Here is a 26,405-nt window from a genome sequence, read left to right on the forward strand (position 1 = left end):
AATGCTGCCAACTGTTTATGACACTACGTTAGTGATTGTGTGTCATAGGTGCAAAAACTTTTTTTCGATGGTGAACTTTTGCCGTAGATGCGAGGCCCTCAGCTGTGTGTCATGTACGCGGATCGACGATCGCTGCGAATGGTGTGGCGAAATTCAGGGCTACGGTCAAAACAGAGGAGCGAGGCTTTTGCATCTGTGATGGACTGATCGAGTGGACTATGTGGGCTGATCTAGTGGACTATGTAAACTGTTGTACGTTGTTGTTGCGAAAGATTGAATGTTTGAAATATTGATTGTTGCAGAATAAAATCGTTTGAAACTACATATACATAGTTGTTTGTATTTGCTTTGATTAGAGTTGGATAATATAGTTTGAGAAAACATACGACACTGGGTTATATCAATAACTAACGCAATAGCGAAATCAAACATTCGTGCACACAATAGTACTTGTTTTTCAACTCTGCGTTTGGTAGTTGCACGAATAAGTATATGTTACTACAAGAATAAGAACAAAACGAATTGAACGGTTCATGATATTTATTTACAACACGATCATACAAAACCTACTCATGTGTCTATCAATAGTCTTGTTCCTGGACCCACCATTCGCAAAAACTGGCAATTCGGTGAATGTTTATGGTGTTCCAAGAACGCATCGTCTGTAGATTTCCAATGATACAACACAATGCCACAACGAAAACATTTGCAACGGTCGTGTTGTCCCAAGTAGTACAACCCGCAAGAAGCAAGCTGGTATTTGTTTGGTTGTATTTGGGGCGACCAATGCTCAAAAGTTTTCAGTCTATCGATATAGTTGTCCATGTAAATACTTGTTCGATACATGCACACAGCGTCGGTATCATCCATGCTATGATATGCGTTTTATTTCACATGCAATTGATTATTTCAACATCTTTATACATTTTTTGTCTCAAAAATACTCTTGGTCAAACGTTACGAGTTTTGTTCTCTTGGCTTTTGAGCTCAACAAAATCCCATTTATGGTTTGAAGTCGTTTTGTGGGATCTTGGTGTGTCCAGCACAAATCATATTTCGGATTGATCAGAATAACCTCAATATCGACATAGTACACAATTTCCGTATCTGTCGCTTTCCAACATTGATCTCGCGTCGAAAATGTAAACTTCACATCTGGATAGAGATCCATGATGTACATTTCGACAGCTTTGTTCCACTTTTCAATATTCAAACGCAACATATGTCGAAAAAATCCCAAATCTTTGAGTTCAACGGCTAGCATTGTTTAGGTGTATAGAATCAATTTTCAAGTTACTACCTATATAACATTTTCTACCAAACAAACAAACACATGTTAACGTTTCAACAAGTTTATTCAATATTTTGCACATCGACAATTGACAGGCACGCAGTGACAGGTCCAGCATCGGTGCATTCGGTTTATACGTCGCTGTGTTATTTTGCCCACGCTGAGAAAGAATGGAGGACGTTTCGCCACCGCAATTTCAGCTTCCCAGTCTTCGGTTTTCGTTTTTGGAGTTACCACCCCGATGCTGGTATTTTCTGAAACAGAAAAAGCAAAAGTTAACAACTAAATGAACAATGCTTACAATAAAAACTGCTATGAAAACACAATATCTTATCAACACAACTTACTTTTCATCTCGGACTGGCTTATTTCTAAGTCCCAATTCTCAGTCTGTGGAACTTGAAATTTATTTGCTGGTACAGACATGTTGTCGCTTTGGTGTTTAAATCAAAAATGATTTGAATCAATAGTCATGTAGCGCATTTTATATTCAGCGACTGTTTGAGAACCACTAACCCAAAGTTGTTGTCACTTGTGTTCGTGTACAGAATATTGAGAATTTTGTTTGCAGTATTGTATTGACAAGAAACAAAGTTGTACTTTGTTTGCACCAAACGCTCAATTTCATCACGAAGTGTCGCTGAGTCATCTTGCTGCGAGACCTCAAGAATGCTTCTCATGCGAAATGAGTCAAGTTGTTTGTTCCAAAAATCAGTAGTGCATTTGGGTACGAGTGTTTGACCATAACGTTTGATTAGACACGAAGCCAGTTTGTCATGCGTATTCTTTGAAAATGTTAGTACTCCAATCATACTTAAGGCTTGTGTCAAGTAATAGCTCGTAGCTGCCATATCTTTGGTACATGTTCTTGAAAAATAAAGGTGACACTGATGAACCTCATTGCCGTAGTTATCTTCGTAATCGGTTTGTTCGCAAAGCAGAAAATCAAACCCATTGCTGTGTGAATCACTAAACCTGAGCTTCACAAACTGTATGTATTCAGGTTTAGATATATGAATGACAACTTGTTCTAGGTCTGTTTGTGTGAAATCAACAGGCAAAACATGTTTTTCGTTGATAACAATGTAACACGATGAATCAAAATCAAAGTTTTGATTTATGTGTGTTGCTAACAACTCGGGTTGGTTTGATTTGATGAGTGCATGCAATTTGCTTTCGCCTTTCCGTTCGATGCAACGAGCCATATCTGTTTTCAAAACCTACTTTTTCAAGCTTATAACACTAACTTTGTAACATGACGGGTTGTATATAAAGCCATGCAACTTATTCAATGTGTCTCATTTACAATCTGACAACCGAAGCGACAACATGTTCGTCCAAACATTGTGCGAAAAATTCATTCGCGAGAAAAGAAATTTCAATGCGAATGGTCACCAAAAGAAGTACATGTTTAGCGTTACATGTCCTTTCACAGATGTCGAGGGACTGCGTTTTACGTCGATAACTAACAGTCCGTATGACTACTTGAACTACAAGCCAACGCTGGACCATGTGTTTCTCGATGAACCGACACTAGCTGCGTTTGAACGATATGTTGACTTGATGTTTTCTGTTGCCGATGAAAAGATTGATATGTGCTACTTCAAAATATTGAAAACATTAGTACCAGAACATTTCGCAACTCTTAACGAGCGCATAAAGAAGGGTAGATACATGCAGTCGAATCCCACGTTAAACTACAGACTGCCGATATGCATAATACCAGTGTTGGAGTTGCATGGAATCGAGGAGTTCAGCAAAGTTTATTCTGTGAAATCGACTTGTCTTTCTTTGGAAAGGACTCAGATACGATTGAAGCTGAACACCTACTTTCGAGCAGTCATGACATTACTCGATTGTACGGAAAACGATATCGTGGAAATATTGGTGAAAAAAGGAGTGCTACCGAGTAAAAACTTTCAGCTTGTCAGTACACAGAAAGAGCTCACAATAGGTCTGAAAATTGTGAGAAGCTGTGGTGAAATATACGAAGCGTTGCAAACTGGCATCGAAATGAGAGAGATGAATGCTAACGTATACTCACTGCAACCAAAATATGGATATCCAAATACAAATTTGTGTCAGGCGTTAGAGGTTTTGTTTGTGATGCATCCTTTGTACCGCAAGCACATCAACAGTCTTCACATTGAAACGGAGCTGATCGATGGGGGAAAAGGTAGATTAGTCAATGCTATTCCTAATCGCAAACGCAAATTTGCTGAACATTCAAAGGATCAGTCCAGTCTCCCCAAAAAGATGCTTTGCAAAATTTGCAAAACAAATGAAATGCCTTGTTCTGATGTGAAGGCATGTTCGGAGCAAAATGAGATAATCAGTATGCCGGTCGATTTGTCAATCGTGAAAGAAGAAATTGCGGAAACGTTTATCCCAGAACAAGAGGTACAAGAAGCCCCAATGCCCGTTAGCGAAATGTTACCTGAAGAAGACCCATGTAAAGTTTACTTAATCAATCAGTGTCAAAACGAAGAACACGAAGATATGCTCTCTCAAGCGGTTAGAACATGCATTCCCAACATTCACATCCCACCGAACTTTGTCGCATTTTGTGTGTCGAAGGAATTGCTGACAAACGGCCTCGTTTTGTACATTCCTGCAGATTTTGTGTTGTAGTCTGTTGTGTGCAAATTTTTTGTTATATAGCTATTTCATGTGTTTTGTTAGATGAATGAAATAAAAACCAGCTATGTTGCGCTTCATACTATTTGTCTTGTTTGTGTCTCTATGTAGCTGTAACGATAACTGCTTCAAGAAATCGCCAGAGCGCGATCTGGGTATATACAATGGTGCATTCTCGATCGTTTCCTATGATGATGCGCTAGACAAGTTACGCAAAATTGTATATATTCCTGAGAGAATGTACACAACGCAATATGATATTCTCGAGGCCATACGAAAAGTCATAAATCAAAATTTGGGCGTGAAAGACAATTATTTGACCATTGAAAATCACAGGGACAGGTTTTGTTTCCAAATCAAAGGCAAACTCTTTTTGATTTTGACCCCGAATATAGGTAGGATGCTAGCTACTGATTCTCTATGGCGATTCTTGGTACCAGACAATACATCTAATCATGTTGCAGACATCGAAAAACGCAGTAGCGATAATGATTTTGTTACATCGACAGTTTCAAACGAAATTGACACACACACAAACAGCGAAATGGAAAACACAACGCTTGCTTATATCCCCAACAATGGTTCGACAACCACAAAGGTTAACAAAAAAAGCACGCAAGCAACACTGAGAGTTGCACACGAAAATACCACTAAAACATTAAGTAAAAAACATAACACATCAGTTGTCAATGCCCTTAGCGATGGTTCAACAACCTCAAAGGTTGAAGAAAATAGCGATCTTGGCACATCGATAGTTGCAAACGAAACTAGCACACAACAAAACTACAGTGAAATCCATAACATAACGAGTGGTAATATCACAAATAATGGCTCAACAACCACAAAGGCTAACGAAAATAGCGAAACAGGATCTGTCCTTGTTATAATCGAAGTTGTGTTTTGCATTCTAGCCGTGTTTGCAATCGTTCTTGGACTAATAGGATTTGTGTATAACGTTATAAAAAAAACACAGGAACTAAAATAAATATAAAACACACTTATACAAACGGATCTTGTCATTCTTGATGTTCTAAGCCAACCATGCGGTCGTTTATCATTTTGTGTTTTTTCATTGTTGTCCGCGCAGACACAACAGTTCAAAGTGTTTCTTCAACAACCACATCGAGAGTTGCAAACAAAACTAGCACACAACAGAACTACAGTGAAATCGATAACATAACGAGTGGTAATATCACCACCAATGGCTCAACAACCACAAAGGCTAACGAACATGGCGAAAAAGGATCTGTCGACGTTGTGTTTTGCATTCTAGTCGTGTTTGCAATCGTTTTTGGAATAATAGGATTTATGTCGTACGTAATAAAAAGATCATAAGAACTAAAATAAATATAAAACACACTTAAACAAACGGATCTTGTCATTCTTGATGTTCTGAGCCAAGCATGCGGGCGTTTATCATTTTGTGTTTTTTCATTGTTGTCCGCGCAGACACAACAGTTCAAAGCGTTTCTTCTTACGGTTTACAAAACTGTTATTGCAATGTGTGTGATCCGACTAAAAGTATTGGTAAAATATATGATGGATCTTGCTACTTTATCAGTATTGAGCAACAGTTCAAAGTTGGAAACCAGTTTTCAACGCACGTCAATGTACGTAAAACTGTAAACAGTACCGACTATAATGCATACGATGTGGTCATTTTTGGACAAAAAAACATTCATCTAAAAACGGTTTTCACTCAAGTAAGCAACGAATTTATTTTGAACAACATTCAAGGTTCTATCAAGATAGCGCTGTTCAACAACAAAGATAGGCCTGCTCAATGCGTTCATTTGTTCAAACGAAAATATTTGGGCATTTCATGCGAAACGGCTAACGTAGCGCTGTTAAAAGCGGATCGAGGAGAGTTTGTGACTGTGTCACCTTTCAATCCGCGTGCGTACAAGACATGTTCATTTGACGAAAACGCAGCAGCGTCGATCACATCACCTAAAACTTGTTTCGTGGTGAATGAAGATGGCCAGTGCTTACCAGCAGTGCTGCAAACAGAAGAAGAGTTTCAAAACGCTTTTGACTATCTGATTAACAGAACGCACGACCCGAAGGTGAATGCAATATCTCAAAATTTGATGTTCAAAATTGACAGTCTGAACGAAACGCTCGAATTAAACGATTACGCGATAGTCTATTCGCGAGTGTCATATGATGAGAACAATACGTGCTTGTATATCGACGTGAATGAAAAATCTATTTCGTATGAAGATTGTACAACAAAACGAACTCTGTGTCAGATTAGAATTCCTGGTATGGGACTGGATTCACCGAATGACGATGATTCCAAAATAAACAGCTTTTGGGTCTTATTTATTGCACTAACATTTGTGGTTGTTTCTTTGGTTATAGTTATAGTTATTGCGTATGTGTTGCAAGGATTTCAATCTAGACGTTTACAAACTACTACAACAGTTCAAATAACAAGCGCCTAACTCGAGTATAAAACCATTCACGCAAAGTCAGTAGTTGTCATAACGTAAAAAAATGTTCAGCTGTGAGTTTGTGGCTGCGATGGTAGCAAATTACTTGGAATGCAAGCAGTTTGAGGACTCAAATGACACTCTTTGTGACATCGTCGAATGTGTGATTTTGCTTGTAAATAGCACTGTTACGATGCATGTTCTTACAAAAGATGAACTGACCATAGCTTGTTTTGATGAAGACTATTTCGCCGAGTTGCTTGAACAAAAGCTGAACAATGGTTTGAGCTGGGATGTGTTTGTGACAGCATTTGTTTTGTTTGCGGCCGTCGTACGTGAAATATCGAATTACAACGCTGAAGGCTTCTACCACCTGAATAAACTACAGAACGTGTTCCGTAAATATAGACTTACTGACTGGGTTGCAAATCAACCTGGTAAATGGACATCGTTTGTACAGTATTGTAAGCGAGTTTGTTGAATAAAAAGTAGAAAACAGACAAATTTGTGTTAAGTTGTTTTATTCAGTATCGCATTCACATTCAACTTCACTTTCTATAGATGTCGATATGTTCGAAGCCAAATTTTCGAATAATTCATACTCATCGATAATGTCTTTGAGACCAATCATATCGATGATTTCTTTGCACATATCAGAACCATTGGTTTTAAGCAAACCGTGTTTCTTCTCAACCACACCATCGCGGTCAAAAATGTTGAAATATAGTTTTGTATCGTCTGGTCTGTCCATAACAAGCATCAAGTCGTCCTCGTCGTCATCTTCACCCAATCTTACATACACAGTCAAATGAACTGTTAGTCCAAAGCATGTGATTTTGACCTGATAATCGAATTCGGGTGTAGGTTCATAGTCCGGAGAAAACAATGCATATGGTTCAAATGTTTCAGATTTTGACATGCGAAACAATTTTACCCTAGGCTCCTCTGTGGATTTAATGCACATATGCTTTGATATAATCTCCCACAACTTGTTTGCAGCAAATTGAGATTGGATTTTCCATTTTCTTTTCTGAATACGTTTCTGCTCTGGTGTTTTCGAACGAGCATTGAAGCATATGCTTTGAAAGTTTTCCATGTTTTGAAATGTGACCAATGTGGCAACGTTAAAAGCCAAAGTGAAATGGTTTAAGATATAGATCGTTACAAAATTTGCATATAAAAGCTCTGCACAAAAAGTAAGCTTCATTTCATTTGTTGATGTTTGCGACTATATTTCTTGGCATTTTGCTTATTCGATTCATCATCGAAGAACGAAACCCCGATTTTTGGGATCGCAAAAAGACTAAACTTGACAACAACAAGAAGCCATGATCGGTGTTACAATGCTTGCGATGATCTGTATTCAAGACTTACGATGGTGGTTTTCTGTTAGAAAAATACGAAAAGAATGCATACAGGTTATGAAAGAACTTCGTGAACGCTTTCAAGCAAATAGTTGCTGTGATTGCAAAGACTGCAAAAAACGTATGGCTCAACTTCACCTGGAAAAAGAACAAGCAGTGAAAGACTCGCGTACTTGTATAATTTGCTGCAATGAAGAGAAAACCTTTGCCGTAACACCATGCATGCACCTTTTCTGCGTACACTGTTGCTGGCACATGCATATATATGGGAACAAATGCGCTGTTTGTAGATCTGAAATATTTGATTGGAAGCGGATTCATTGGACTGATTAGTGTTATGACTTTTAGTGCATGCTTGTGTGTGTATTTGTTTGAATAGTATCGTCAAATAAAATGTTGAAATGCATTTTATGTTTTGGTTGTTAGTTTGGTAGAGAAGATGCAAGTATATTGACGTTTTGGGTTTTATCTTGCTGCGTGAAGAAAACAAACACGCGTGTTTACTGTTTTTGCTCTTTATTTTCAACATACAACAAACAAAATACGACATTTAGTTCATAACATTTTCTTCTCTGCGCTTTCGGCTCAAACTACGACTGAACACTTTTGTAAAGCTTCTCTTTCTAGTTCTCGACCGCTTTTCATCGTTTTCGCTAGGTTCGTTGACAGACATTGGTTTTTGGTTTTCCTTAGACTCGTTTTCTCGTCTTAACAATTCGTTATCATACGCGGTTTTGTTGTGAAATGTAAGAAGTTGTGGAATGCGTTTAAGAAACATCACCACTTCTGTCATGCCTAGGTGCTCAGCGAGTTCGATCATGTTTACCAGACTAGAGATTGACTGCCAATCCGAGTAATCTAGCGTGAGACCGTTACATTGGTACTCAGACAGGTTCATGAGAATTTCAAACACGTTCATCAATTCTTGAACACTGTACTTCGGCTGAATCTTGACATGATTTGTCTTAACGTTAGTGAACATTTTCACAATTGCTGCTGGGTATGATCTTTGTTCTTTGCCCACATAAAATACAACCCTGTCTTTGCTTTGTTTAAGCGACTGAATGAGCTTTGAAGAGATTTCAATACCAATATCGTACTTCAGTTTAGTGAACAAGCGATTAGTGGCTTCGGTGTCAGTGACACGATTAATATCTTTAATGTTTATGGTTGACATGGTTGTTGGTTGTGTGCGGGTTTAGCGTTTCTATAGAAAAAACTATCCTTAAATAGATTTTTATCTCAATTTTCCAAACCGTAATTTGTGATTGCATAGACAGTTAAACATCCACAAAAAGTCGTGTTTTTTCTTAAGCTGGGCATCACCTCCTATAGTGTTGATCATGACAAGAAAAACATAAACGCCTAGAAGCGAATAAGGACATAGTGACGTGTTTCTCGAATGTTTGTATGTATCGTAAATAAACTTGATGTATGTGGAATTGTTAACTGTACTTTCGTCAAACAATGAGAAAAAATTGTAAGCTTTAAGTCGGTTGTATCCACAAATAGGATCGCCAAATACTGAATCAAAATGGCTTGTAATTTCGCTAGTTGTCAATTTTTTGAACAACGACATGCGTTCATCGTCTTTGAACTCATTGAGAACCATTGTGACACACGTTTGAATTCCACACCCGAGTTTTGAGTTCATTTCTACTAGCTTGCTTTCGAATATTCGTATTGGTTCTTCATATTCTGTTATGTATTGAAAAATGCATAGCGAGCATTCGTGGTGATGTCTAGAATACATGGGTGAAAGCAAGTAGGTGTTTTGTGCTAACTGTTCGTCTTCGTCAACAATCAAAACCTCGTCAATATCCATTGATAAGGCAACAAATGTTTACAGTTCATTGATACAATTTATTTACAACATATACAAAAAATGTAACACACACAAGTCAACATAATCATACAATATTGCAACAACGTAGTCATTGGTCATCATCGCTCAATTCTAGATCACTGAGTATTGTTTTTTCCTTTTTCGGTTTCTTAACAGTTTTTTTTTCACCAGATTTTCGCATTCTCTTAACAGCCAGACCGTTCATAATTTCCTTTTCATCATCGTTTAGCGTATCTGAGATTTCTGTATCGGAGATGTCGATATCGGCATATTTGCGTTTTTCCTCAACATTGGAAGATTTTATTCGCTCTATTAGCGCAAACATGTTTTCGTCTTCCCCAGAACCGAGTATTTTGTTAATCACATCAATTGGAATTCGATCGAAAACGTTAGAGCTCACAGTCTTCACAACATCGTCCTGCAGGTTTTTTGTTTTCTTGATGCCCTTTATCAGATTCTGCGTTCTTACTTTGAGGCTTTTGTACTGCGCTAGTTTGGCATCAATCTGTTTTAGTTTCTCTGAAAGTTCTTTTATTTTCAAATAATCGTTAGGCGACAAGAAGACACCTGACTCGACTTCAGAAACCAAATTCCTTTTCACGCCGTGATTGAGTACAGTGTTCGCAAACTGCTGTATTCGTTCTCGGTTGTTCGTTTTTATAGCATAGCTCGAGGTCAACATTGCTTGTGCCATCGTAGAAAGTGATTGCGAGTGTGCTTATTTTGTTAACTGCAGCTATATATATACGCTTGAAAAATAATGCACGCCTTACTTGTTCATCATTGGCTTGAATAATCGAATGTAGTACGCCTCTTTGGCTTTACGCACGTGCTTGTCTCGCTCTGTCTCCAAAACGAATACAGTGTACCGTTCCTTAACATCGCACAAGTGTTTCCCACATTCTATCAAATGGTCAGTAGCTCGACACAAATGCTGCTCTGTTCGAATATGAGAGTTGTGTGTGTGAATGCGTTTTCTCAGATTAACGGTCTCGCCAATATACTCACCGCCGCAAGTGTTGCACTTCAGAACATAACATCTTTTGATTTACAAGTCAAGTTCTCTCCATCTTCCACCTTATACACAAAACCACATTTAAACTGAAAACTATTTCCACTCTTTATTTGAGAACATAGAGTGCAGCGCTCACCGTTACATGGTTTAACTTTGTAGTCCATCAACAACTCGAAATAGTGAAATTATGACTAAACATGTGTTTATGCGTTTTTTGTTACAAAAACATGAAGATGAGCTGGTGCTGTGAAATTGATTCTTTGTTCCTGCATAGCACAAGTAATGTCAAAACACGAACAGTTTTGCGAATTTAGCTGACTGATATGTAGAATTTTACTTATTGTTGTGAAACAAAACTCGATTGTCAAGTCGAATATGAACACGTTTTCGTCTCCAATATCGTCTAGTATGGTTTCAAAAATGCTTTCGAGCAGTTCTTGTTCATTGATCAAAACGCTGATGCATTTAAAAACGTGGATGGAAAATTCTTGAGTGTTACCAATGCTCTCGCGTTCAATGGTATACATGTTGTTATACGAAGTCATTGTGAGTTATGACAATAGCGGATACAAACGCTTTGATATATGTTAACTGTTTACAACAGTATCGTTATGCCGAGCTATGCTGTGTAGTACAATTATGAAGCAAATAGCAGCTATCACAAGCACAATGAATCCACCAACACAAACAGCGACAGTTTCCCAAAACGTTAATTTTCTTAGTCCCGGTTCGTCATTCAATGTACTTTTACCCAACAAAACCTCGCAAATCGTGGGACTGTGTTTGCATTTTTCGATTGAAATGGTCTTTGATCGCATATCGACATACGTGCATTCTTGTCCACTGTTCGTCCTTTTGTTGTACACAATGAAGTGTTCGCTTGTGACAGAACTGTCATCTATATTTTTTATTTGAAACTTTGCCTCACTCATATTGTGTGCAGTGTTCTGAGTAATGCTAACCAAATATGAAACTAACTTATCATCCAAATCGTAAACACTCGCAATACTTGAGTGCGAACAATTTGCATCAATCCGAAAACATTTGCCATTTTCCGCTTTCACAGCACCAATATCGCAGTACGTGAAATTAGCCAATTGTATTTGTGGTACGCGAATGAAATGACCATTTCTCGCTATAAGCACAGCATTCGTGCTCTCGGTACAATTCTCAATTTGATACGTATTTCTGAATAACGACATACAAATCTTATCAACAGTTGTGCCATCTTTGGTGCTGAAGACAGTAAGTCGATATGATGAAGCCTTTTTCGCGAGAATAACTTCGTTACTCACTTGTTTCACTATTTGACTTAGCATCGCACGTAAAGCATGATTACGTTCGTTGATAATCAAGAGTGTGTATTCACGAAACGGAGAAAAATGCGTATTAGAGGAAATCTTGAATGATGAATCCAAGTCGATGAAATAGCAACGATTGTTATGTACTTTGCCAATTGTAGTAGAACGATTACATGCTATGCAGTAACAATTTTGCAATCCATACGTAGATACTTCTGCAACGGTCTGCTTGTTGTGCTTAATTCCCATTTTATGCTTGTTGATAGCATCTTGCATATTTTGAAATTGTTGGTTAACGATGTTATCGTTTTTAACTGGCAGACTAACGTTGAGTTTTGGCTTGTTAAGAGCATTTTGAATTTTGTGAGAAGTTTGGTTAACAACAGTATTTTTTTTAACTGGCGGACTTATTTTGTTTTTTGGCTTGTTGGTAGAAGTTTGAATATCGTAAAATGTTTGGCTAACGAAAGTATTGGCATTTTGAATATCGTGAATTTTTTGGCTTACGATAGGGTCAACGATAGGTTTGTTTGTTACTGACAGTACTTTAGTGTTTTTGAAAAAAAAGTCAGAAAAATCGATAATTGGAACATTTTCAGCGCTTTGCTTTTCATCCAAATTATCGTCAGAGTAATCCTCATCAAAGTTATCCTCGTCAGAGTAATTCTCGTCAGATTGATCATAGTCAAAGTCGAACTTATCATCGATTTTTAAGCGGATCTCACTCATTTCTTGCTCTATTTGTGTAATTGTGTCTCGCAATTCTTTGGACTTAGAAGGGATTATTTCCAAACCTAGATCATATTCTTTGATATACTTGGCGACTGACAAATCATTCATTTTTCTCTTCAATAACGCATTTTTGATTCGTGTTAACGCATGATCCTGTTTCTCGGGACTAGCACCTTCTAAATTCACATCGCACCATGTCCCTAACGTTGTACACAGTTCAGTATTGAATCTGATGATGGCATGACCGTGCATCCCATTTGCACAAATTTCACTTCCATCATAGGTCAATGAAAAATTGTACGGAAACAAAGGTATCCAAGCGTGTGTGTAAATCTCATTAAACACAGATGCCACAAACTCACTGATAGAGTACGTTTTCGGCTCAATTTGCAATCTAACTAAAAGACTGGGTAAGTCGTAAGTGATAAACATTGATCCCGCTACAAAACCATCAACTACACTGTATACCGGTTTCGAAAACGCTTTTTTCTTGTTCGGACATCTAGATAGACCTATGGATTTGCATTGTTGCTCATGACCTTCTAAACTAAACTCTGGGTTTTTCATCCATTTGTTGAAAAATTGTAAATTTTCTTTGACATCGTCGTATAATGACAAATACTCATAGGTTACGTTTATCAACACATAAAATAAACCATTCGTAACGTCAATCGGTGTATTCTGTACATGCTTGAAACAAGACGGTTCATAAAAATTTGGTTTAGGACGTCCTAACGCATTTGTTTGTAAAACTAAGGGAAAAAACAGGGCGACTATATGCACAAACATATACATGACGAGTTTTTGATGCATTGTCATTTTGGAAAGTTCCTATATAAGTATTTTCAAACAACAAATTGAAGTTATTTGTCTTTCAGTCATTCACATGGATTACACCACAAATAGCATTCCTATGTGTCTGTGGACAGATTTCCAGCATGTAGAAATAAATACAAGAGAACATTTTGCACATCAATTCGAAACGTACGCAAAACTCAAAGCTTCTCTACAACCAACAAAGTTGATAATGTGTCTATTTGATGAAATTGTTGAATTCGTTTGCAGCAAAACAAACATAAGCAAAATCAAGATTCAACATGCGCTGATGGACTCTTGTACTTCAAGAAAAACCTTTTCAATTTGGTCGTTTCTGATCAAAGATGTGACAAAAGAAACCTTGAACGTTCTTGCTACGAAAGCGAACCGGTGCAGATTCGATTTATTGTATGGTTTCATTCATGCCGAAAACTGGATATGTGGTGCAATTGATTTTCGAGGTGCTGAAAAGTCAAAAGATATTGCCAAAGATATTCTTGAAACAGAGCACGTTTTTGAAATGTTTAGCGCGAATGCGATGACAAAATTTACCCATCAAATTGTGTCACATCGTGATTGTTGAATAAAATGTATTGTATTATAGCTTGTGTTTTTGTGTTTATTTTTTGATACTTCTCGAAAAACAAACAATACGCAAAATCGTTTTAGGGTTTTTTATTGACACATACATGCACAATCGAACACAAAAGAACAAACATGCCATAACTGTCAATGCCTGAGTCTTACATCTTCTTTGTTCATTTTCAATATCCATGTTATGATTGCTTATATTCAAATGTTTTGAGTCGTAGCGTTATCGAAAATACACCTAAACTTCCTATACAAATACATGGATGTTGCCTCTCATATTCATCCATGTATTGAACGAATGCCTCATAGTCAGAAAAATAAATATACTCGGTCTCTTCATCCCATAGACGTTCAACCTGATTTTGTTTTTCATCATCGATGCCACTGATTTCGTCCGCAAAACAATTGTCGAATTCTTCTTTATATTTTTCCTCCAAAAAACTTTCGTAAGATTGCAAAAACTGATCTTCTATCATATCATCGATATCACGGCTTCTGCAAACCCAACACATTTTTCTATCATGTATCTCTGCATCTTGATCATTGGAACCCTTTTGAAATATGTGATTATCATCGTCGATTTCGCCCCGGTAATATTTTTGCTTTTGATAAAACTGTTCGTAAGATTCGAAAACCTGTTCTTCCAGTATATCGCCAGCATCATTAGTTCTGCAAACCCAACACATTTTTCTATCATGTTTCTTTACATCTTGATCATTGGAACCTTTTTGAGGTATGTAATTATCATCGTCGATTCTGTCCTGGTAATATGTTTGCTTTTGATCTCGTTTTGCATTGCGTATTTTTGTTCTTCGTTTCTTTTTCAGCCTGTTTTCAGCCTTTTTACGCTGCTTTTCAGTTTGTTTTTGATAAGATTTGTAGCGGGTACGAGTACAAGTCTTGTCAATTTTCGCCATTAGCAGCTCATCCAAATCACTATAATTATCGTATTCGTCATACTTTTGGTCATCTTTTGTTTGAAGACTTTCTACCGATTTATTTGAATATTTTTGGTTATCATCGCTAGAATGAACATCTTGATCGCTTTCTGTTTCCACAATTCCATAATTATCTCTTTCATATTGCTTTTCAAACTCGATTTCCAAGTACCTATCGCATAACTCATAGTCAAGAAATTCAAATTCAAAAGGACAAGCACGACCAAACCGTCGATGACTGAGTCTCACTATTTCTTCTTTGTTCATGTTCCAATCGAACACAAAAGGACAAGCGGGGCACAGCTGTCGATGCCTAACTCTCACATCTACTTTGTCCATGTTCCAAATGGAAATGTGCGCATTGCAAAACACGCATCTAACGCAATTAAAAATAGTGTCGGAGAAATTCTCTCTCGTGTCGGAGATGACACAAGGGTCGTAGATGAACCCTTGGCTAGCCAGGTCTTCCTTTGACACGCTGCGTTTGGATGGCCTGTCTTCAAAGGTTTGAAGTCTCTGGTCCATAGTTTGATAGCGACTGAAGGCTCGTGGTTCAGATTTTCTAAGCCTCGCAAAACGACTGTACACAGACATGTTTGCAAACAAACGTTCTTAGACTTACTAACGTATTCATCTCCTATTTATACCATTTTTTTGTAATGACTTATGCGATACAACTCTCGTAGTACAATTAGTGTTTGACATTGTATATTGAAAACAAAATTAGCCCGGCAAAATTAGCGGGGGGGTCTTTTTTAAAACCCCACCCCCCTTATTAAACCGTCAGAACATTTTCCGGGCATATCATATAGCGCCGCATCCCGCACCAAAAATGCACACAAGAAAAAAGTGGCTGTGGTAACACTTGATTATCCTAGTATGTTTAGTTTAAACATTTTAATTTTGAAAATTAACAACTCAATTATGATTATCAATAGTCTGTTTTAGCAGTCTTGTAAACACACATTTAAGAGGCTTTAAATAAGACCGAACAGGTATACAATCTAGAAACAACAAAATATATTACACAATTAATAATGGGTTTAGAATCTTTCTGTTAGTTAGAGTCGAGACAGTAGTTTTAGTCACAATTTATACTGTACAGAAAAAAACACTAAACTGACTTGGCTCGTATTAAAAATGCATTAATGTTATGTCAATTAATCGCAAGCCAAGTTATCACAATATATTTGTTTTACAATTAACAGAGAGAGAGAGAGAGATACACTCCATTAATTACAAATGAATTGGCGGATGTGGTTTTTGCTTGAAAAAGATATATGATGTCCGCTATCAAAATTATACATGTGGAGCGTAAGCCAAATTAAATGCGGAAAGAGAGACTGTATGTAAACTTTAATTGTATACGGTTCGAGAACACAATGTGTAAAATATCTTTTGTTTTGTTTTAATTGAACATGACTTTAAGGGCCTTTTCACGTTTTGGTAAATTGACAAAATTAAAAAAAGATGTTTCAGATTCGCAAATTTTCGTTTTAGTTATACTATTTGTGAGGAAATAGTAATACTGAACCTTTACCATGCTCTAAAATATCCATTATAAGCATCTTTTGACGATTTGAAAACCTGAAAATTATAAAGCGTTGCAACGCGAAACGACTGAATAATTTGGAAAGTTCTGTTGTTGTCGTTATTTTTTGGAAACAACGAGGATTTCATCAAAAAATACATCCGCTAATAGCATGAGCACGGATGGTCAAGTGGTCTAAGCGGGAGACTTTTTACTCCAGGACTCAATGGGTCAGTGGTTCTAGCCCAGTTGCGGGTTACTTTTTTCCCCTTTTTAATTTTATTCTTGTTGTTTTTTTACTAGAGATTTTGATGTCCAATGTTTAAATGTATCAATATAAAGCATTCAATGACAAGCTTCAATACATGCCAAAATCTTTGAAAAGGCCCCATTAAGATCTCATAACCAAATTAAAGGCACACATACACTGATAAATATTGAAATTGCGTTAGTATTTTACAATCTATCATAGTACCCACAGGATTACTGGAGTGATATATATATAAATTGTGATATAAATTAGACGACATTCTCTCAATGAACTATAAAAACAAGAAACCGTCGGAGACGGGTGATACTCCCCGTTTTTTTCACAATATTGCACTATATATTCAGATAAAAGGAAACGTCTTGAGGGCACAGTAGTTTGGGGACAATATTTGTTTTAAATTAAAGAAAATTTCAAAGGGCCATAACTCTGTGAAAAATCATCCGACCAGAACCGGCTGATAATATGCACATCTCCTCTTGGTAGTGAAGCTTCCCATAAAGTTTCATTGAATTCCGGTCATTAATTGCTGAGAAATGCCCCGGACAAAAATTGTGCACGGACGGACGGACACTCGGACGGGCAGACGAAGCGGCGACTATATGCTCCCCCAAAATTTGTTGGGGGAGCATAAAAACATTACAAATGCTTAAAGCTGATTATTCTATATTTTTGGGTTGACTTTTGTGAGAATTATTGAAAATTTAGTATCTATTTTATTTTTGTTTATGTTCAAACTAATAATGATAAAAGGTAATAAATCACTTGCAAAACATATTATATAGTGCAAATATATCTGTACTGGATATAAATCACATTGTTGAACGATATTTATAGTAGAAGAAGACATTTTGGTGTTTCTATTTCAAGTATTGTATATCGTTAAAAAGGATCAATAACTCAACATATCGATCGCATTCACTGTGTCCGGCTTTAAACCTAAACGCTTCAAATTGCAGCCGTACTAGTAAATTTCAGAGTAGTAATTGGATTTTAACAGAGTTACTGTAGGTTGTTTTTCTTTTTCAACTGACCAAAGTCCGCTGTACATGTACACATTGTATTGCTACCATACGTTCAAAATACTTTGATATAAAAGCAATGGTTTTGCAGCTTTATATAAGTTTGAATAAAACTCTTCTCTGAAATTGTTTTTGTGAAAATAAAGCTTTGTAAGTAATGATTGTTACTAAACCTACTATATTTTAAAAGTTCGGATTATATACGTAAAGAAGAAAACGACGCCCACTTAAGCATTGTTTTCTTTAAAAGAACTTACACATTGGCAGTTATCCAACTTATGTATGTTTTTGGTTTTCGTAGTAACAAAATGACGTAGATATCGATAATCGAATTGACAATTAGATATAGTTCTGTAATTGAAACGAATTTTTCGGTAGGTGTGTTTGTTTATTTGTATGTTTGGTGCATTACAATTATATTAGATTTAAGTTTATGTACACGTGGTTTTCTTTGATTCATTGTAGATCAAGTGTTAAATTTGGCGAGCCGTTTAAACCTCCTACAATACTAATGTTAAAAACATGTTTATATTCAGTTTAATTATTCCTATATCGCGACATGTCGGACAAACACTGAGGTCATGATCACTATATTGACGATGTTCTCCCTACTGTTTATTTTCTGTCAATAACTGCATGGAAGAATGTTTATTTTAGTCAAGATGTTGCAAGTTTGGTGCAGAAGTTTGAGATGAAATACACAACGCAAGCTTTTATAATGTCTTTATTTAGTTACGTAAACAAAGATGTGCTCTGTGAAGATAATGCGCTTGATATTCACAACGATTTTAAAGCCTTCGCGAGAGCTTGGTCGATAATGGCACTTTAAAAAAACTGATTGAACAGATAATCCAATTTACTATCTGTCGGTGTTATGCATGACATCGAATAAATCCGATTAACCCCATTTCTCGGCAAATCAACAGCTTCATTAAACAGTACGGTTTCACTATGACTTTCAAAATGTCAGATTTATTTGAATTTGATATACATCTCTAGGATTAACTTTTTTAACGGTTATGATGGATATTAATTCTTTATAAAACTTACTTTACACACTAATGGATACATATATACCACGAGACAACAAATGTATGGACTTCGTATTCATGGTATCTGGAAAGGTTACGTAAACTATGTTATATACTGTGATCAGTCGTTGAACCCCTATATTTTTGGAAAAAACATAATTATGCTCTTTGTGCCGTAATCTCCTTATTGAATATTGACAATTCTTCGCATGTCAATGTCCTTTAATTATAATGTCGGTGTATTCCTTCGCTGGCATTAATTGACTTCAGCCATCTTTCTCAATGTATTATACCTTTCAATGGAAAAGAGCTTATATAGTTTAAAAATCAATATTGTGTTATAAAACAATTACAAAATGTGTTGTTGAAAAAATCGTTTCTTGTTTAAATATCTGTGTACTAAATTGACAAATACTATTAATCAAGGTGCATACATCTGTATTTAACACACAATGTAAACTACAGTAAAACAAATCTTTAACCATTCACATTCTGATAAATATATTATGAATGCAGATTAAACAAAAACGATGGGGTTGATTACAGATGCAGGCCTCTGTTTGCTGCCTGCCAGTCTACTATATGAAAGTTGTTTAAAAACATGCATTAACCGCGAGGCAAGTCATACATATATAATTACTCTAAAAATAAAACAGATAAAAACGATAGGGTACAGATTAACTGTCAGATTCAGTGTTTGCTTTAAGCACATATATCGACTTTGTTTTTGAAATAATATGCGTGGAACTTAAACCAAACACACAATGGCCTTAAAAGTGAAAGATCAAGAATTTGACTATCCATTATTTGTAGATCATTCAAGTATCATTTATTTAAAAAACTTAGATTTTTTCTTGTGTTTTCGTCGGTACTTGTGTATAATACAAACATAATACTGGTTTTTGTCTCAAATAGCAAAACACGTAACTTGTAAATAATAAAGAGACAACAACCTAGTATAATATATGTTGTTTTTAAAATTATCATGGTACGAAACGGTTTTCAATAGTGTTATGAGTATGTTCGATCACTCAAACGAAGATTCGATTATTATCGTTGGCTTTGAAAATGAGATTGTCAAGGTGTAAACAGTACTCAATTGGTGAACATAGGCCTTAGAATTGATAACGCTGGACCTTTCCATATCCGTTTCAGCTGTAATCAAATTCCTTTTGCTGCAATAGTGAAATTGTTTTTGGTACTAATCTCTCAAGTAACTATCAACAAAGGAAGAACATGAACAACGCTTAAAGAGATAGCATTATTTTTTGTATCTGTTATTATAATGTTTATTTTAATATGCTGACGTTTTTATTAAGATTATAACATACTCACCTCGACTACATGTTACAAACACACACACGTACAGAACATACTTGTGACCATTCTTGTGATTTTATTTATTGCACACTTTTACTACTAACCAAAAATGCACACAATAAATAACGTATGTGTTATGAGCTAAATTAAATATATGTCAATGTTCTCATAGACATTTATCCTTGTTGACAGTGCTTTTTTTCAGCAATTTAATAGAAGTTTTTAATACACGGGAATTAGGGTTTGCGTTCTTGTGATTATTTTCAAAGATTTTACAAACAACACAATCCTTTCTTGATCAACTACTTCGAAAAATAAGGGAAACAATAAACGGATTGGAAATCTATTTCCATAGACGGGTATTTATTAGAATCGTCGGCGTATGGTTAAAAATATGTATATGGCTGATGTCCATTATTAAACGGTTATTGTAATAGGTTTTCGCTTTTAATTATCATATACGATGTATAATGACCATTATTCATTCCCGTATTGTGTTATCCATAGATAAAGGCGTACATACCTTCCATAAAATATCTATACATTCCTGCGTAGTTATCCTAACAAAGGAATAACAGATACTGTTCGTTGTATGAAACCTGTTAATGCCACGATGTTTACATCATCATTCAATGCCATACATTTAAGGAAAACGGAATGGTCTTTCACATGGCATAAAAATGAAGATACTTTTACCAGATATCTAGTTTTGACACAATATAGTGCGTACACAAACGTTCGAAACAAAATGGTCGTGAGTCGGTAAATCTGCGGCGTGGTATTGAGTAAAAGGAAACACCACAATACTAAATATATGAAAAAAAACAAACAATTTAAACCATAATGCAAAAGTCATAACGAAAATGTAGCAATACGATCGATTTATTTGCATAAAATCCGAAAGCAGATACTTCAGAACGCATATATTAATTTATTTTAGGTCCGTTGTCACCTAATTTATTTTTAAAAAATACTATTAAATTATTTTATTAAATGCTCATTTGTGCGGATTCAATTTATGCCTTACATTAACTAAATTTCGCATCAAATAAATGAACTTTGAATGAGCAATCTTATTCGAGCCTGATGAAGAAAACAGAAGCTGTGAAACGTGCGGTAAAAACCAAATGAATTCAAATGAGCAAGTTTTGATCGATCGCAGCTGTGCAATCAATGTTTTATATTCAAGGAAGGTTGTAATACGACCAGCTTTATTGAATGTGTGAAACATTTCATTTTCAATATTTTAACCCATGTAGGCCTAGTGGACTTTCCCATCCTTCTATATTGGATCAAGTTATTTCCAAAATGAGGGATGTCTAGTATATTTATTTCTATATTTATAATATTTCTTATAGAAATTCCTTTAAGCAAACAGCGCAGACCCTGATTACCTGGTTCTACGCTGTATGCCAAGCCCTTTTTTCTAGACGCTATGTATAAATGTATAAATGGGTTAAAATTGTTTTATATAGTGTATTGCTTTTGATTCCATCATTTGCACAACTTTGAAGAAAAGTGCAGTTCATCAGCACCAATATTAGCTGTTTGTTCACTAAGTTACATAATTTATAATTACCACTGATTGATGACGTTATTTATTTGGCCTTCTAGTAGCCCTTTAGTAAAACCGTCTGTGGTGAACATGTCATGACACGAGCAGAAACAATGTATTTACATACACAAAACCGTAAAGATGACATAGAATGGAGTTTTAAAAAGAGCACATAGATTTATGATAGCTACGAGTGTTCTGTTAAGGGTTATTTATAAGTATAACTTGGAACCTTCTCTTTCGATTTCGAAATGCTAATATAATCTCCAGGCTCTAATGTCTGTTGGGTTTTATTGGACATAAATTGGTAGCCAACGTTGCCCGAGACAATCGAGGAACCCTGCCCCAAATCAATACTAGTTAACGAGAATATTATTTTATGATTGTAATATATTCGAAATCAGTACTTAGTGATAATAAGCATTTGTGATTTGTAGCTTTATTTCCAACATTTACTGCTTTTTATATTTACTTCTGTTTCACATTTTGATATGTCCAAAGAATTTGCATTGGATGAATGAAAACTATATTTTACATTAATTTGAAATGTAAAACGTAGTCCATATATAGGCAAATAAAACGATGCATGAGCTTAACAACGCTAGAATGTTTAATTATTATTCGCGTATCCATAAAATAAATTACAATATTGTAAAAAAAACACATATCACTACACGAAATATGATACACCAGACGGCTCGAGTAAAGTGATCTCGGTAAAAACACTTTTTACGGCAATTGTAAAAGCCATTATGGCCGTCGTTTCGTGTAAATGTACATCATCACTGTACAAAAATTGATTTTTTATAAAATAAAATCACAAGAATGGCTGTTAACTATAACTATTAAGCAATCGTTTAAACCATTACAGCATATATCTGCACATTTGATTTACCATTGTACCGACGATATGTCAATACTCTCTACTTGTTTTTGAAGCTACGATACGTCTTACGGGAGAATAAGAAAAGAATAACAGACGCATGTTCTAGTTAAAACGGTCTAAGGTCGAGGCGATTAAATGCATTTTTTCCGCGAGTAATATTAATTGTAATAAATGCATTCATATAGTTTCAAATAACAAATCGTTTACTGGTATTTCTTTTCTACATAGAAAAATATATAAGATATATTGAGTAACGTGTTTAACACATGTCACGGTTGGTTGGCATTTAAATATACAACGTCATTAAATCGAGTCCAACGCTATGAGTTTACCACAAATACCAAGAACTTAAAGTTAAACATTGATGCATTAATATCAAATGTATTTGTGGAAGTAGCACAAATATCTGACAAAACCAACGATAGACTCATACTATACGTATATGAACGAAATGCATACCAATATCTTTAACATTTGAAGTTTCAATGTGGGCGTGTATGTAATAATACATATTCAATCGTTTTGATAAACATGTGAGCATCGCTGCTTGATTTCCTTACATACTGACCTTACAAAACCACTGAAAGGTCAATATGTAATGTGTAATATTTCTGAGTCACGGTTAACCGATGATCTAAAATTAGAAGTTCTTCGCCTGACCTTCAAAGTTTAATTGCTTTGCGAACAAACATGCATTTTTAATAAAATGTTGCGTCAATAATAAAGGAATAAGTAACAAATGCCTCTTTTTAATGACGTGAGAATAGCTTATTGTTTTTTTCCAGGCCGTTTTAGCGGGGCGTGGCGCCATGCCCTTTTTATAGCGCCACGCTGCCCCTTTCAAAGCTATTTAGCGCCACGCTGCCCTTCCCATAGGCCGCCGCCCTGCCCTTTTATGAGCACCCGCTGTTGTCCGTCCTCTTTAAAGCCGCCATGCGTCCTTATTGATAACATCTTAATTGCGCTTGACCAAACTTCTAAGCCGACTAAGCTTCTGGCAATTTGGTCCAGCAAATATTTGAGAAAATATACCAGTCACTGATCTGCCTACGACAATTTACATATGAAATGATTAATGTTATATAGACTAGAGGTTTGTATTTGGCATATGCACAATCATGAGGTTAAATGATTTGTATAAAATTGTACCGGACAACAATTTGTTTAAAACCAACAACACACTTTCAATTAATGCAACCAAACGTTTGTACTTGCTTGTAGAACTTAACTCTATATATTGTTGTAACATAAATAGATGAAAAATATAGAAACTTCATGTTCGGTTGTTAGGAAATTCATTCAAAGGCCTCTGATCATTTACAGAAATGCGTTATAACTATGTCACTAATTTCTCGTTTTTAATTCAAAGTTATCGAACACAAAAACATATTTTGTCCTACAATTTGTTGACAAAAACTCATACATGCAATATGAATACATCAAGAGACTCAGTCAAGTAACAGATGCAATTGATGGCAAGTCTTTCACAAAGAAATATCATTAAACACAGCTATGCTGCCTCCATGAAATTTGATTAAAATACCCAGACAAATACAGCAGCTTCTGAAAGCAGAGGTAAATTGGATCAACGATTTTTGTACATGCAAGTCATACTCTACTGACGTTTTATATTGATTTATTTTACCGACTTATGTCTGAATATTATCTGAGTCGAAACACGATGAAATGTTTGAACAGTTTCAGCAGTTGACTAAATTATTGGGTCAACTCAATGTGTTGGTGTTTTGTAGTATATAATTCTGATGCATTGCGTTTGTAGTGAAGAACAACAACCATTAATTATTGAGACCAGTAATATCATCTATGACGTATTATCGATGGGAACATTACTACGTAACATTGAAGTTAATTCAACAGTGATCATAACAGTTTAAATCAAAAGTCAAAACTATTTCCACAATAATATAGCCATTAAGAACAAGGTGTCTTATACAACGCAAATATAACATTTGCTACGCAACAGACATGGTGACGTGATACTGGTAATCTGGTCTGTGATAAAGTGACACACATTTCTGAAACGTGATAGATAGCAACATTAGGTTCCGTGACAGCTCACACTATCCCTGACTTACCATGGCGGTGTTCCATAAAAACGTGGTAGGTTCCGTCTGTCAGAACAAGAACACGGTAACGAAAAGTCTTACCTATGAACAGAATCGCAACGTTTCTTTAACATTGAGTACATAAACGTGTGTGATTTGTTAAGTTTAATATGTATTATCAAAGTGTTTTGTTAAAATAACAGCTAGTTTGCTCTTTCATACAGAATATTGATCATTTTCTACAATAGTTTGTTTTCATATTACTAAGTAAAAGAAAAAACAATAACAACTAAACGCTTGACTTGTTGGTAAACTTATATTAAATGATGTTGTCGCAAATATGTTCATCTAATGAAAACAATGTACGGTATTTACTCTAGGTTTTTGGACACTCTAAGTTTTCGGACACCCTCTTTTTACTAAAAATATTATCTTTTGTGACTCTAAATTTTCGGGCATACTGGTTTTCGTCCATAATTAATGTTTCTTAATGTTCGGACTGTATATTTTACCGCGCTTTTTTCAGACGTCGGCCCTGTTTTCGCTTATCTTTTGACACTTCGATCATGGATTTTTACAACGGGATTAAAGTCATAAAACCTCACAGATTCATGCCTGAAGGAAATGGACCATTACATTCGCGTACTCGGGTAAATAAAGATGTTTACCTGTAGAAAGTAATGGATTCACCCAATAGCATTTGAAACAATATTGTCCTATTAAAGAAGCAGAATGTTTTCTGTTTTAACGTTTTTGTTCTATCATTTCAGGCAAAAGTTAGCAAAGCTTTTAAGTTGTATTTATTTTTAAGCAGAAAAAGAAGAGTAAATAACAAGACAATTATTAAACATTGATTTATTTCGGACACCTTTATTTTTGTTTCAAAATTTTCGGAGACCTGTATTTTTGAATTTTGTTCGTATCTAAATTTTCGGACACGAACAAAATTATTTATTTTTAAGTGGCCGAAAATTTAGAGTAATCAAAATTGGGTTATATCCACATATGAGGTTTGTGTTCCAATATATTACAACCCATTTGGGAATTTGTTAAAATTAAAAAGTTTTAACCTGAACCTTTAGCTGAATACTTGATTTTCTAAAATTTAATCCTCCCACAATCAATTCAAGTGTACGTATTACATAAACTATATGCTTCTTAGTAGTAAAATAAAAGGAAGTAAATTTTCTGGAACAGTATAGAATAAGTGACGAAACGCAACGTAAAATTTACATGATCTTGTCCAAATTAAGGATTGCCGCATACCTTTAAATCTAAACTTCTACAAAAGAAAGTACAAAAATGGATCTATCATAATTTATTATAATCCTTTTATAAATAGCTTTTCTTGTTGCAAACGTATTTAAAAAAAGTATCGTATAATATGCAGACTCGCCCATTATTCATCGATATCTTTATCCAAACCAAAAGCGATAACCAATAGACTTTAATCAAATAAATAAACAAACGAAATAACAAGTATACTTTTCATATAACCCTTTATTCGAACACCGACCGAGTTACATTAACTCAAGCTCAACGATTGTTAAAGTAATCGGTGATGAAGAAGACTGTAACCATAGCAATCCCAAGTAGTAAGATGACACCATGAACTGATATTCGGACTCCCCCTACGACCATTCATCCACACACCGAGGTTTATTATCATAGTTTAACCCTTACCACTTAGATACGTATTTTCACAAATTCGTAGTCCTTTAGAAAGTTAAATTTAATTTAAGACCTTTCTTACTAGATGC

At 35.5% G+C, this 26,405-nt stretch overlaps 1 long non-coding RNA gene across 1 annotated transcript; it reads right to left on the minus strand.

Moving 5' to 3' along the window:
- Window positions 1-1,336: 1,336 nt before the first annotated feature.
- On the minus strand, window positions 1,337-2,340 carry LOC127864014 (uncharacterized). The gene is made up of 2 exons (XR_008041377.1): window positions 1,639-2,340; window positions 1,337-1,545 (listed from the first exon to the last, which is right to left on the minus strand). It is a non-coding gene; the product is annotated as an uncharacterized LOC127864014 (long non-coding RNA).
- Between the last annotated feature and the right edge of the window lie 24,065 nt (window positions 2,341-26,405).

This window comes from Dreissena polymorpha, unplaced genomic scaffold, assembly GCF_020536995.1.
Source record: "Dreissena polymorpha isolate Duluth1 unplaced genomic scaffold, UMN_Dpol_1.0 chrUn082, whole genome shotgun sequence".
In the NCBI taxonomy this organism is placed as follows: Eukaryota; Metazoa; Mollusca; class Bivalvia; order Myida; family Dreissenidae; genus Dreissena; species Dreissena polymorpha.